Below are 13,401 nucleotides of genomic sequence, written 5' to 3' on the forward strand. Positions count from 1 at the left end.
TCAGTCTCCTTTTAAACAACTCAAGACAAAACACTGGCAGAACCCCCTCTGTGAAGTCAGTGGCTGGGTCACTGACACTTCAGCAAGAAAGTCAGGGGAATAATTCATGAACTTCTAGAACACCAGAAGGTCTTTCATAAGACACAGAGCTGGATGGTGAATGTCTTCACAACCCTAGAGGCCATAGACCCAGATTTCCCATTTCACAGTGTTCCACAATCCCACAAAAGCAGATATTCATGAATCTCTACATAGAGGATCGAAATTCATGGTCTAAGTGCAGGTGACGCTATTATATTCTATCAAAGCTCTGGTTTCATTGGCAATATTACATTTTAAATAAATCCCTTGTTTCAACTATGAATATTTTAAAGAAATTATTATAAACATGATGTTGCTCAATTATCTGCCTTAATTACAATTTTACATTTTTCTCTCAGTGTGCTCTGGTAGTCTGGTTCCTCCCAGGAATTTATGCAGTGGATTATAGAGCCTGGGCAGCAAGCCAATAACCCCACAGGGGCAAACCATAGCTTGCAGGTGGTTTAGCAGTCCAGCGACTGGACAAGACAGAAACAGTGAACTAGAAGGTTTAGTCAATAAGCTAGCAGGATAGTAACAAGCCAGGTGGTTCCAGATGGAACAGAAACATAAGTGTGGCATGTTACTAGATGTTGTTGTCAGAGGTAACCAGAACCATGAATCAGCTCAAACAGGAAATGTGCAGTCGGGGATCAAAGCAGAATAAGGACAAGCAAGGTCAGCAACAAAAGTCAGCCTGAGAAACAGCAAAGAACTGCACCCAGGTGTCAAACACTACAACAGGCATCTTGAAAGTGGAGAACGCTTACTTTAAAAATAGAACTCCAACAACAAGGACTACATGTGGATTTGCTGGATCACCCCCAGCATGTTTGTGCACTCTGCAGAAGCTTCTGCAGTGCAAGAAGATTCAGTAAGGGAAACTGAAGCGAATCAAGACACAGGAAGTGGACCAGGGTAGACCTCAAATTGCCGTCTTGTCAAGCTTGATGCAAACAAAGCAGGTGAGTCACAAAGTAGGTGAGTCACAATAGTGACAATATGTATACAATAGTAATAATCATCCGAAAAAAAAAAAAATTAAACGTCAAATTCCAGTTTACACATGGGTTCACTGATTAGTAATAATGACTACTGCCATGCTCAATGTTACTTTTAACAAATATACACTGCATTGTAGAATAGGTCAGTGATGCTCTCGGAGTAACTGTTGTTCTCAGAATTGTCCAGCCGTGATCACTTGTAGTCATCTAAGCTATACTGGCCACTCTTGATCATCATAACTATAACTTAAGTGTACTTTTCACTATAAAATTCTAGAGGTTTAAAACCATTTTGAGGATTACTATTACTATGTTAGCTACAACCTGCACTTATGGCCATTTGCTGCTGAAATATCACACAAGCTCTAGTTCCTAAATCAAGTATTCGATAACCCATATATTATTGCTGTAATAAAGACCATGCGAATGTTACATAGGTAGATTTAGGATATGTTTTTACCAAGACAATTTCTGCTTCTCCGTAGCATTTGTTATACCTGGGAACACTGCAGACCAATGTCTGTACCTAAGGATGCTATAGAGCTATGGATTATCACCTCTCTGAAAAAACATTTATGCCAAAAAGTTACTTGTCTCTCTTCCATGTGAAGAATTCATCCATCTGATCTCTATTTAAATGGAGATTGCTCCAGCTAACAAAGAGAGTCCCACTGGGCCTGTAAGTGGCAATTCAGCACGATGGGTAGGATCATATTGATGGCCCCTGGAAATGCAGCCTGATAGTGTGAGCAGATACTCCAGCATTTAATAGAGATAGGGAAACACCGGGTGAATGAAAGCAGATGCAACATTTAAAGGCACAATGTACCAGAGAGCTGACAGTAAGAATACTTCTAAGGAGTGGAAATGCAAAATACTAAATTGCTTCAAAGCTGGAATACATGCATTTAAATTTTGCTCCCATAAAATTGCTACATGCCTCCTCCCTTTGGAATTTCCCTCTCTGCTTTTGAAAATGCGCAATTAAATAATATTTGATCATATTTATTTAGTGTGCTTGAATAAATCTTTATTATTTTAATGTGGAAATGGCATTTGAACATATACATAATATACTTAGAGAGAGGCATGAAAAATATTTTTGTCTGCTCTACATAAAATAGTAGTAGTAATAATGATAATAGTAACTACTACAATGTTACGCAACCAAGCCCTAAAAGATCACATATAAAAAATCTGGTTTACACTGATGTATATAAAATGGCTATTTGAATTAGGATTATTCCATTTGCTCTGTGGTCATAAATATTTGAACAATGTCCATTACATACACCATAGGTTATAGGACATTGTACAAAGTAAAAGCTCATAGAATTCCTTCAGCAAGCTTCTGAAAAAACATACCCCTGATTACAATTATGTCAATAAGTCTGCAACTTGAGTAACAATGCATAGTAGCAATGATGGCTATGTTATGTGTTATATAGCAGACCAATTACTTAAGAAACAGATCACGGTCAGGAAAGAGTGCACATGGCAGAGGGGCACAGGCACCTAGACAGGCTCCATATCAGGGAGGGAGCTACATTCAGCTTGGCAATATCGGAAATGAACCTCCCATCTCATTATTACCCTCATCAGCTCTCTGATCACACAGGGAAAAACACTAATTAAGGGCAGTTCTTTTTTATCCTCACAATCAAGTAGCTCCAACCGTGCCCCTGGCAAGGTAACTTTTAAAATGTAAAATTAATACAAGAGAACAATTTACCAGGGCACTTTTCAAAACTCCTCTTCATATTAAAGTCTAGGCAAGGAGCAAGGATTAGAAATCATTTGCATTTAAATCAAAAACTCAGAGCTCCTTGCAGACTAACAAATTTGTTAAATTACCCTTTATTAGATATTATAAATTGTACACATTGGAAACCAGATGAAAGTGGATAAAACGCGTGGTTGTGCAGTATATTTACCCCAACATATTTACTCCAAAATCCACATATGAGGGTGCTTATTTATTGATTAATGCTAATAGGTGTATATCATGTCATACAATATTGTTTGGCTTAAGCTTTCATTATTAAGCACAGATGATACACAAAATGAAGGCGGTGGCGAAGATAAACGGGAGAGAAAGTATAAATATAGACAGGGTACAGGCTGTTAAAATTTTGTCCCCAGACAGGGATTTTGTACAAGTGCATGTTCCTGCTCGAAGTCAAATCACACAGATGACCATAATAAAGCCACAGTCACGCTGCGCTGTTCATGCACAGTAGGCACACAAAACTGCACAGACCAGGCAGGTCCGTTCCTATTTCCTAGTGATCTGAAGTTTATGTGAATCTGGCCAGAACAGAAGTGTTTTCACAGTGTGCATCCAAAACAGCTCACCTTTGCCCTCAGACTTTTTCATTTCGTCTTCATATAAAACAGAAGATGAACGCATAAAAAAAAGCTGAAAGATGAAATTTCCATGGCCTTTTGTTGAGGACCATTTAGCTGCCAGTCTGTGATTTTTTTTTCCCTCCCAGCTGAATGGATAATACACATCTACAGCACTCTCAGCTCCAACAGAACTCTCTATCTGTGAGATCTCTTGTTCATTCTACCACTCCATTCATCTCCAGAGGAATGTGATACTCATGTCCCTTTGGATGGATTACTGATAGGATTCTCCCTGTGCATGTATTGTTTTCATCACAGACATGCCATACACAGTCAGGCTGTTGTTAAACAGAAGGAATAGGGCAGACCAACAAAGGATGTTCCTTTTGGAAAAATAGAGACTGGTGTATATCAGCATGCTATCACACCACCAATCTTAAGCTTTACATAATGCTGGAGAACAGAAGGGTTCTCTTTTACTGATTGTAGTCGACAATATTGTCCTCCCTGGCTGTATTTTCTTACTTGTAGCCTTAGCGATTCAGTAATGTAGGAAAAGAGTTAACCTGGCATCAATTTTGGAACAGTGAATGGTTCATACACCTCAATCAAAGCCACAGCACAGGAAAGGGCTCAACTGAAAATGCGGGGCGTGAGGCAGCACCATCCAAGTTTAATTGAGCAGTATTGGTTTTGGATGGCTCACAAAATAAATAGAGCCCCCAGGACTTTGCAATAAAGTACAGTATGAACTATTGATTAAACGTCATCACAAATTACACCGCCAAAGCCCCTCAGCTCCTCTACAGATGACTTTAGTGATAGAGCCAGCATCTGCCTCTTTTACACATGCTAAAGAAATATTTTGTGTGGGATTTGATGCTTGTCCCTCGCTTCATTAAAGTTGTCAGCTCTTGGTGTGAAGATATATAACCGTGATGGCAGACACCTTGTAATTTGTTTAGGACCAAGTGCAACACACACTTGGCCTCTGGATGACAGGGCTGGGCACCCCAGGGGGGGTATTTTCCTACCCCCTTGGGATCTGCTCTTGGAAATTAATGATCAATAATTTAAATAGTCCTGTGAGACTGGAGGAAATGGAATGTGACCAGCGCAAGACATGCCGGGTTATGGAACCCCTAGGTGAAGCACATGCATGGAAATAGAGGATTTAAATTACAGCTGCATCGCTAGTTACAAGACTCGACACTCGAGTGCATGTTTGTGAAATGGAATAAATTGTATGAATTTCTATGAAAGGATAGTCCCATAAAAAGACACATTTTATTATAGTTCGAGCTATAACTTCTCATTTGTATTTTTAGAGTTATCCTCACAACATAAATCACTCAAGCCTTTTTATTCACCTCTGCTGAGACATCATTGTTAAATTGCAGTATCTGCTTAATAGGAGTCCAGATGAGAAGGGAAGACTCCCTTGTGATTTTAAATACACAGATCATAGTGGAAATGCAGATTACAGGTACTTGCAGACCCAGGAAAAGACAGATAGAGCAGTCAGAAGAACATCATGGCTGCCAACACTTTTCCTTTTAAATTGGCAAACCTGGCATCATGCCCAGATTAGGCTTAAGGGGAGCAAAATATCTCTTCTGCCCAAAATCCTGTATAAGCAGGTTACAATAGGAGTATGTAGACATGAGGGTATATGTAAGACGACAGTACAAAGAGTACCATTGATGTGGAAAATGCAGTAACATATAGCAGCCAATCAGATATCACCTTTTATCATCCTTAAGCAGTCAGAACAATACAAAATTGTTGATATTTAGTTGTGATGGGTTTTTAAAGTGTTATATGAAATTGCTAATGTGATAGACAACTTATTTCTGATGCCTTTGAGAAACAGTTTAAAGTGTATGTAAACCCTAACATTTCGACTTCCCTCTGTTTCCGTCTGGTAATTATACCATTGAAAGAGCTTTGTTACATCGGTTCAATGATTTAAAAAAAAAATACAGAATGCTTCCTGTGCTCTCTACCTGTACTTCACGGGTATCAATTACACAGTTCTCTCTGTTGACTACAAACCACTTCCACTCTTTGTTATAAAAAAGAGCAAAGGGGGTGTTCTGTAGCCTGGTCCTAGGATGACAATGCTGCTTCTCCACAGATATAGTACAGTGAGGGAGGGTTGTCACCCTAGGAAAAGAACCGGCAGGGTCGTAAGGTGAAAATTAAGTAAAAGAAGAAAAAAGAAAACAAATGGAATGCCACATCTAAGGATTGGTAAGCTGCAGGATATCATTTTTTTTTCTCTTGGGTCTAAATATGCTTTACTGTGTACTATGTTTTCCATTTCCTTTCCAAGTTGCTATATGCCGAACATGTTCCAAATTGTGTTTTCATTTTCTGTATTTCAGAAAATATGCATAATTGTACATTTAAGGTCTTACTTTGTGTTTTTGAGGACTCAGAGCGGCGTCCTTCACACTAAAACACAAATATTCATCAACAGCATGCTTAGTTGCTTCTAGTAACATGCTATTTATCTCAGTGAGGCCCTGCTGAAGGTAGCACTCCCAGAGCTGGATCTAATCAGCCAGTACCATTGTCCATCAGACAAGGTGTAATTACAGAGCACTTTGGAGAACATCTCTGTCACAGGTTCAGAAATACCACGCCATTTAGCAATTTTACACCCGCCGCCCACTCCCAACACAACATGGCCGTAATTTCACTTGTGTAGCAATTTAAATATTATTTGCCTTCCCTCCACCTGTTTGTCTTCAATTTGTTCCCTTTTGTTGCCCACTTATGACAAGGAATTGTTTTCTGCTCCACAAAAATTGTTTATTTTATAATCGGCTTAATGTTTATTGATTCTCAGAATGGTCAAAGTGATTCGATGGCAGGACAAAGTTAGACAAGTGTATCCGGTTGATCACTACTGATTTCCATAAATGTACATTACAGTTAATATAAGAAAGAAAAACATGTTTGAAGTGATAAAAAAAATATAAATAAATATAAAAAAAATGATGTATTGTTTGATTGGGGTTTTCAGTATATTGTATTAAATGTAGGATAGTTAGCAAAAACATTAGGTGTGGTGAAGCTGGGGTCATTGAAAAGTTGAAAAATAAAAAATTAGGAAGACCATTTGTCAATGAAAAAAAAAAAAAAAGCATTGGAATATTTAAGGTTGATAGCCTGCAAAAAAAATAAAGTGGATACCAAACTAGCCAATGTTGAATGAATAACTATAGAAATGTGAACATTCCATAACCATTTTATACATAGCGATAAAAATCAGCAGTTCTAATATATGCTGTTTATAATTTCAGTGTTTATGAACATTTAACATTCCCACATAAAGGTTGGCCACACATGGGACAATTTTTCAAACAATTACATGAATATTTGGTGAACACGAAAAACATTGGATGGCGTTTTAGGAGCAAGGCGTGAGAATAGGGGTTATTGGTCAAAATAACTTTCCAACTTAATGGAAATTCATTTTTTCAGGCAGTTTTACAGGTCAGTTATAACCATGAAGAGATTGGCTACCGTTAAAAGTACCATGATAACAGTGACCACTGAGCTAAAAATCATACAAGTCACATTAATTGACTGTAATATTTATTATCATTCATTCACTTGCCATCATTCAAGTTTTTAAATCATCATTCAAATCTTTTAACATTTTTTTTTACATATTCACATAGCCTCATTCTTATTTATGAGCAATGGTTCTGTTATCCATTAAACTACAAAGTCAAGGGGTCCCTAGATCAAGATGTGAAAAATAAATGCAAAATCACCAACCATTTTATCTGTATATGTACATGTGTATGTTATATATATATGTGTGTGTGTAATAAATACATTTGTGATCCACGCCTAACAAATCATATATATTTTTTTTTTAAATCTGTACCCTATAAAGGAAAGCTTTAAGTTAAATCACATTTAATCTATATACGGTAATACTACTTTGCTATATGAATTCAATATCCACTAAAAGAATTCTGAAGCGCTTTACTCAAAACTTCTTTCTAGATTATTCTTGCAGCCTCCTACAAAGTCTAAATTACGCCAAAGTAAGATTTACAGTATCCTTCTTGCAAACGTACAATATGGTGAAAAATATCTTACATATGATATGTTAAAAATATTAAAAATTTCAATAAACAAATTTAAAATTTTTATAGTAAAAAGCCTTAACACAACTTGGAAGGTATATGAAGAGGTATGACTTTTTTGATAGTTTATCTGAATATATGCCATTGTCAGTCCTTGGCTTAAAAGGCAGATGCCCTACACGTGGTATAAACAGTGAGATATTAGCGTAGCAATACTGTAATTTAAGTCAAACATCCAAAATGCTGGACACCACATGAATAGAAAGCAGCGTGTTCTGGAGAACCAGATTAAACAGGTGGATTTTGAAAGAACACAGTCTGGCAGCTGTGCACGCAGCAGGTACTGGAAGAAAGATTATAACCGCAATAAACTGAGTCTTGGAAAGACCGGTCACTGTACTATGAAATAGAAGGATGTGAAAAACAATAGCCAGTGGAAAAGATGCAGCCATGAATGTTCTCACGTTGCTCTGTGTGTGTGGACAATCTGACAGAGTGCCAGAACAATGAAACAGTAAGGCTTGAAACCTACATTTACCATCAAATTTTTTTTTTTTTTTAAGCTAATAAAATTCTTAAAAATTAAACCAAACATAGGACATCTGAAATGCAATTGGAACGTTTCCACAGGACATTTATATCATTTATGAAAGCTCTTATTATTTGTTTGCTTAAGTTACAACCATTTCACCAGTGCGCTGGCTGATCCCCTCTATTAAATATCGCATACTGTAACAATAAACTCAGTTATGTATTCTTTGATTTATTATCGTGTTTATTGTTTTTTCGTGTCTGGTGTTTGATAAGCAATAATCATGCATGAATTGCAGGTTAAAAAAGGGTGTAACCTTAGTACCAGTTTTGGCAAAAAAGAGCAAATCACGTTAAACAAATTCATAAAGAATTTCAATAAACCTAATGAAGTTGTTTGACAAACATAGGTTTGCTTTTCTGGCATAAATTATACTTTTAGTTAATTTTTTTTCAACTATGGCAATTTAGCACTGGAGTATTATATTATATATAATATAATACAATATATACAATGCCTCATCGTTATATTATATAAACGGGTAGCCTATGGATGATTAGATGATGAGTCAGTAACCAATGTGTGGGTAGCCTATGCGGATGGGAAGAAAAATATATCTATATATATATATGTCTATATATATAGATATATACATATAGAGAGAGAGAGATCTATATATATAGATATATATTATTATTATTATATATCTATATATTATATATAGATATATGTTGATATATATTCATAAAAATATTAATTGGAACGCTTTCCACATTGAGAATTTCAAAACATTTAGGATGGTGACCATCAATTCAAAAAAATCATTAATCAAAGGATAATCTAAGAAAGGTAATTTGTATGAAAGATCTCGCTTAGACAAAAGTCTCCAGAACCATAAAGCTGTAGAATTGCTGTTTGTAAGACTAGCAATTTTTCTATCCAAAAATGACAAACCAATTGTGTAAGATATGCATCCGCATTCCTCTCTTTCTTAGAGAATCAGTAGAATAGTATCCAGTTCTGTTACACCTACATTTTTGGTACAATTTTTCAGTAAAGAAAAGCATTACCGCTTAGGGAATGATCAATTAGACAAAAGATTTTTTTCGAGGAATCGGACACAAGTCTGGCAAGCTCTATTTAATATTTATCAGTGGCCCTAACCCTAGGTAAAAAGGGCTTTAAATGATGATAGCATTAAAATCAGATATGTACCATATTGGGTAAAGGCCTTCCCAAGAGTGATTACATATTAGCATATTGTGATTAAGATGACAAGATATTTTCTAATTTCAGTTTCAGTAAAAAAAAGAGTGTTCTAATATTCAAAACCAAGTCCTTCCTCAATGAAGGCACTCATGATTACAGCATGTTCTTTTTGGAATTAGTGCTATTATAGAAATGCCACATTACTAAGCATCCTAAAGAAAAAGTATGGTGCACACTTTTTTTCTTTTTTTCTCATGTATTATTTTGGATATTGTTTCCGAACACACATTAAAACTAAAATATATAAAGAAAACTAGGCGTTTCAGGGATATTTTTCAATTTCAAAAACAATTTGTGATGTTGTAAGTAGGAAGTAAAGGACTGCATGTGTGCTTAGACCCAGATGCTGCATTCAGGCCTATAAACAACCTGCTATTGCATGTATTGCTATATTTATTTTTCTTGTAACTATTGTTGTTATTCTGAAAATGTAAATTAAATTTTTTTTGTTGGACTCTAGTATTGTGAATGGCATTCCAAATAATGCCTGCTTGCCACCACTGATTCCACTATCAACCTCTAGAGACCCGCTGTAATTGTCAAATCCTTTACGGTTCTCCATGCCAGATATGGTCAGTGAGGATTGTATTTAAAATGTAAGGTGTTCTCACCCTGTGTCATCTGCAGGTGGAACTGATATGCAGTTACTAAGGTTTTGGGAGGGTTAATATTTTGGCCTTTGCTTTCCTGACAGAGATGAATGGAGCTTCACCACATTTCACTCCAAAGGGATGTTGAACTTGACAATTGACTACTCAGAGCTTTCAGCTCCGTCAGCTACTATTAAGGCTCCGATCCCAGTTAATTGGGTGCTTCATTAGGGGCATTCGTTACTGCAAGCTCCATCTGACAACCTGAGCATCTCTTTCTCAGCTCTCATGTAAAGAGGACACAGACAAGCACCTGATTCTTCCAATTTCTTCCTCACCCTCTCCCCTATGCTCCTCCAAGCTTGGCTCCTGTTAGAACTGCTGATTTTGTTTCCTACTCTTGAGCCTGACAAATGAAGATTCCCTGTGGGGTAAGGAGAAGGCTCCTGGTATCGCTCATTTAGCAGAAATTAACCCCTCCTGTGCGCACATCCGTATACTGTCATTCTGCCACGTTACGCTGTGTCACCTGCTGGACTCAGCCCTGCAAAGGCCTCCTGCTATGCACTTTTGCCTGGCGAGTTTACTTGTTTTTGGATGTTTGCCAGGGCTGAAGCCGTTTAACCATCAGGGGGTTTCTCCTTTATTTGTGTCTTTCTTTTGCAGATTTTCCTGTTCAGTATCACAGAAAACATGCAGAAACAGAAAACGGTCTTCTGACCAACTACTTTCCAGAAATATGAATAAAAGATTTATATTTACATATAATCGCGCATTTAAAGGTGACCTTGAGGAACGTGGACTGTACACCACCAAAATTTGGTTCACAATAAAATATTTAACTGTTCGTCTTGGTTAGGTCCTGGGAGTGCTCCTCTTTTGTTTGCGGATTAACACTTTTGTGAACAGTATTTTGTTTTTTTCTTTTTACATTGTACCAGTACACCTTCTGTATATGCTGGATCAACACACCATAAATAAAATATTTTTTTTAAATTACAAAATATAAAAAAAAATATATAGTGACAAAAGTGATTTTGGTTGTTTCAGGATCATTGCTATTTCTTTCTGTGAATCTGTCATATGACTTCTGAAAAGAACATGGTTGGAATATTGCCAGTATGGCTTACTGCCTCATATGTACATGTACTATTTATTACCAGACATTACGTAGCTTTTAAATAAGGACATAGGAGGAAAAAGGTGCTAAATATGTCTGGAGGACACTTTGGACCGGAGATTAATCAATACAGAATGTTTAGATAAGATGATTAACCTTTGACTGAAATATGTAGCCCCAAAAATGCAAAACTAGTGAGTGTAGAGAAGTGATACCGTGGGGAGCTGCTTACCCAGAGGAGCGGGATCAGAGAATGAGCAGCAGGGTGCTGGGTTTTATAAGCAGCAGTGAAATATTCAGACAGGGCCTGCACATGAGATGTGTAAGGGGAGGGGGGAATGGGGGGTAGTAGGAATTTTAAAGAAAGCCTGGAATAAACCCTTTGGGGACCCTCCATACACAGCCATGTAAATTATTTAATTTTGCCAAACTGCTGCACCTTTCTGCATCATTAATGCCTCCTTTTGATCTATAGTAATGATGTTCCCCGAGTGCTGAATTTGAATTTAGCTCAGCGTTAGTGAATCAGCTAATTAAAAAAAAAAAAAAGAGAGAGTAAAAAAAACGTACAGAAAATCCTGATGTTAGGAAAAAAAGAAATGCAACAAAGCAAAATATACATCGAAATAAAAATAAAAAACAATAGCCCAGGCTACCATTTATCTTAAAATAAGGTATTTCACACCATGCCAAGGATCCTGTGTTGTTGATAAGTTGGGTGAGCTGCTCTGAGCTTGACAGCGAGGTCATGTTTGAGGGACCCATTAAATGTATTTGTGTCAGATCAAAACAACAACTTTAATATCTATTTATTTCACCTGTGAACTCAATTTCTGTCTCTCGGACAACAGCATCCAGCCATGTGGAAAGATTGTGAGTGATCTTAATGCTGTGAAGTAAGTTGGGGCTGCAAGGACCGTGCTGCAGCTAAATATCATTGTGTATTGATGTTATCCAGGCCAGCAGAAATCCTCTAATGCCACAGGGCTTGCTTTACACCTGATATGTACAAAAATACATTGAATGGCCATGTCCAAAGCTTCCAGGAATCACTTTGCCTGCTAATGTCATATGCTTTTCACACCATTTTTCTTAAATCAACTCCATAACCTCATACTTTGTTGGTTTATAGAATATAAGACAAAACCTACATAGTGTATTATTTCTTGGCAATTTAAACAAGTGCTGTTCCATCAGTCATTCAAGTGTCCGGCTTTTATACTACATTTAAAACATGGGATTGTTGCAAATAATATATCTAACATAGCTTGGTAAGTTTAGCTTCCAAAAAACAGTTTGCATTGTTTTTTGTTTTTTTTTGTTACATTGCACATCTCAGAAATAAAAGAAACAAAACAAAACAAAACAAAACAACATATATGCCACTAGTACATAAGCAGAAGCGTTCCTTATGATCTCTACTGTACTAAAGTTCACACTAGTGCAGCTGCGACTTGATCTGATTTTTATTGCGATCTTGTAGCAGTTTTTTATATGTTTTCATGCTTCATGCGTATTTTTGTAAGAAAAGGAAACTGGATTTTATACACAAAACGCTGCCAAAAAAATACACTAGTATGCATGTAAATGCATTTTACACACGTTTTTGAAGCAGTTCGATTGAAATCTATGAGGGCAAAATTGTGCTGCAATTGCACCAAAGTAGCACATGTACCTTTTATAAAAATTTGCTGAGCTGCATTGATGTGAACGAGCACCATTGAAAATAATGAATTTGCATTGAAAATAAGTGATTTCCACTATCATGCAATTCTGTGCGACTTAATTGAAATTTCACTAGTGTGAACAAGGCCTAACTGAAAATCTCCAGCAACTACATATCAAAACTGATGATGTATTTAAGACATGATCAAAACTGTAAGCTTGTTTGACTAGGTGGGCATTGCAACACGAGGGCTATAAAACAGATTAATGCTCAGAAGTACACTTTAGGAAAAGATTTAAAATAGATTTTGCCCTTTAACTGAAAGGTGGCCACCAGGGGGGGCGTGTCCAAGATGGCGCTGGGAGAGGACGCTCAGTAACAGAGCTCCCGGAGTCCGGCCGCTTATCCTGCTTGTTAAACGGCATTGGTGTGGTCCTGAGTGGCGGTGTGTATTCCGACGGCAGCGGGGACTCCCGGGTCATGCCCGGCGGCCGCGCACGGAGATTTTCGCAGCCTACCGCCGTACGAGACAGGGCCCCGGCGCGCGGCCGGGCCGAATCCTCGAGTCACATGGCGTCTCAGACGGAGGCCGCGGACGCTCCTCCTGCGGCCACGGCGGACATCGCTGCAGCCCTACAAACCATCGCTACGGGTCAGGCAGCACTGATGGACAAAATGGAT

General features: G+C 37.5%; 1 protein-coding gene across 1 annotated transcript in view; it reads right to left on the reverse strand.

Moving 5' to 3' along the window:
- EFNA2 (ephrin A2) overlaps positions 1 to 13,401 on the reverse strand; it is a 424,854-nt gene that overhangs the window by 109,256 nt on the left and 302,197 nt on the right. The window lies entirely within an intron of this gene.

Source organism: Lithobates pipiens, unplaced genomic scaffold (assembly GCF_037356315.1).
Source record: "Lithobates pipiens isolate NorthernLeopardFrog02 unplaced genomic scaffold, aLitPip1_a1.2 Scaffold_13, whole genome shotgun sequence".
Taxonomy (NCBI): domain Eukaryota; kingdom Metazoa; phylum Chordata; class Amphibia; order Anura; family Ranidae; genus Lithobates; species Lithobates pipiens.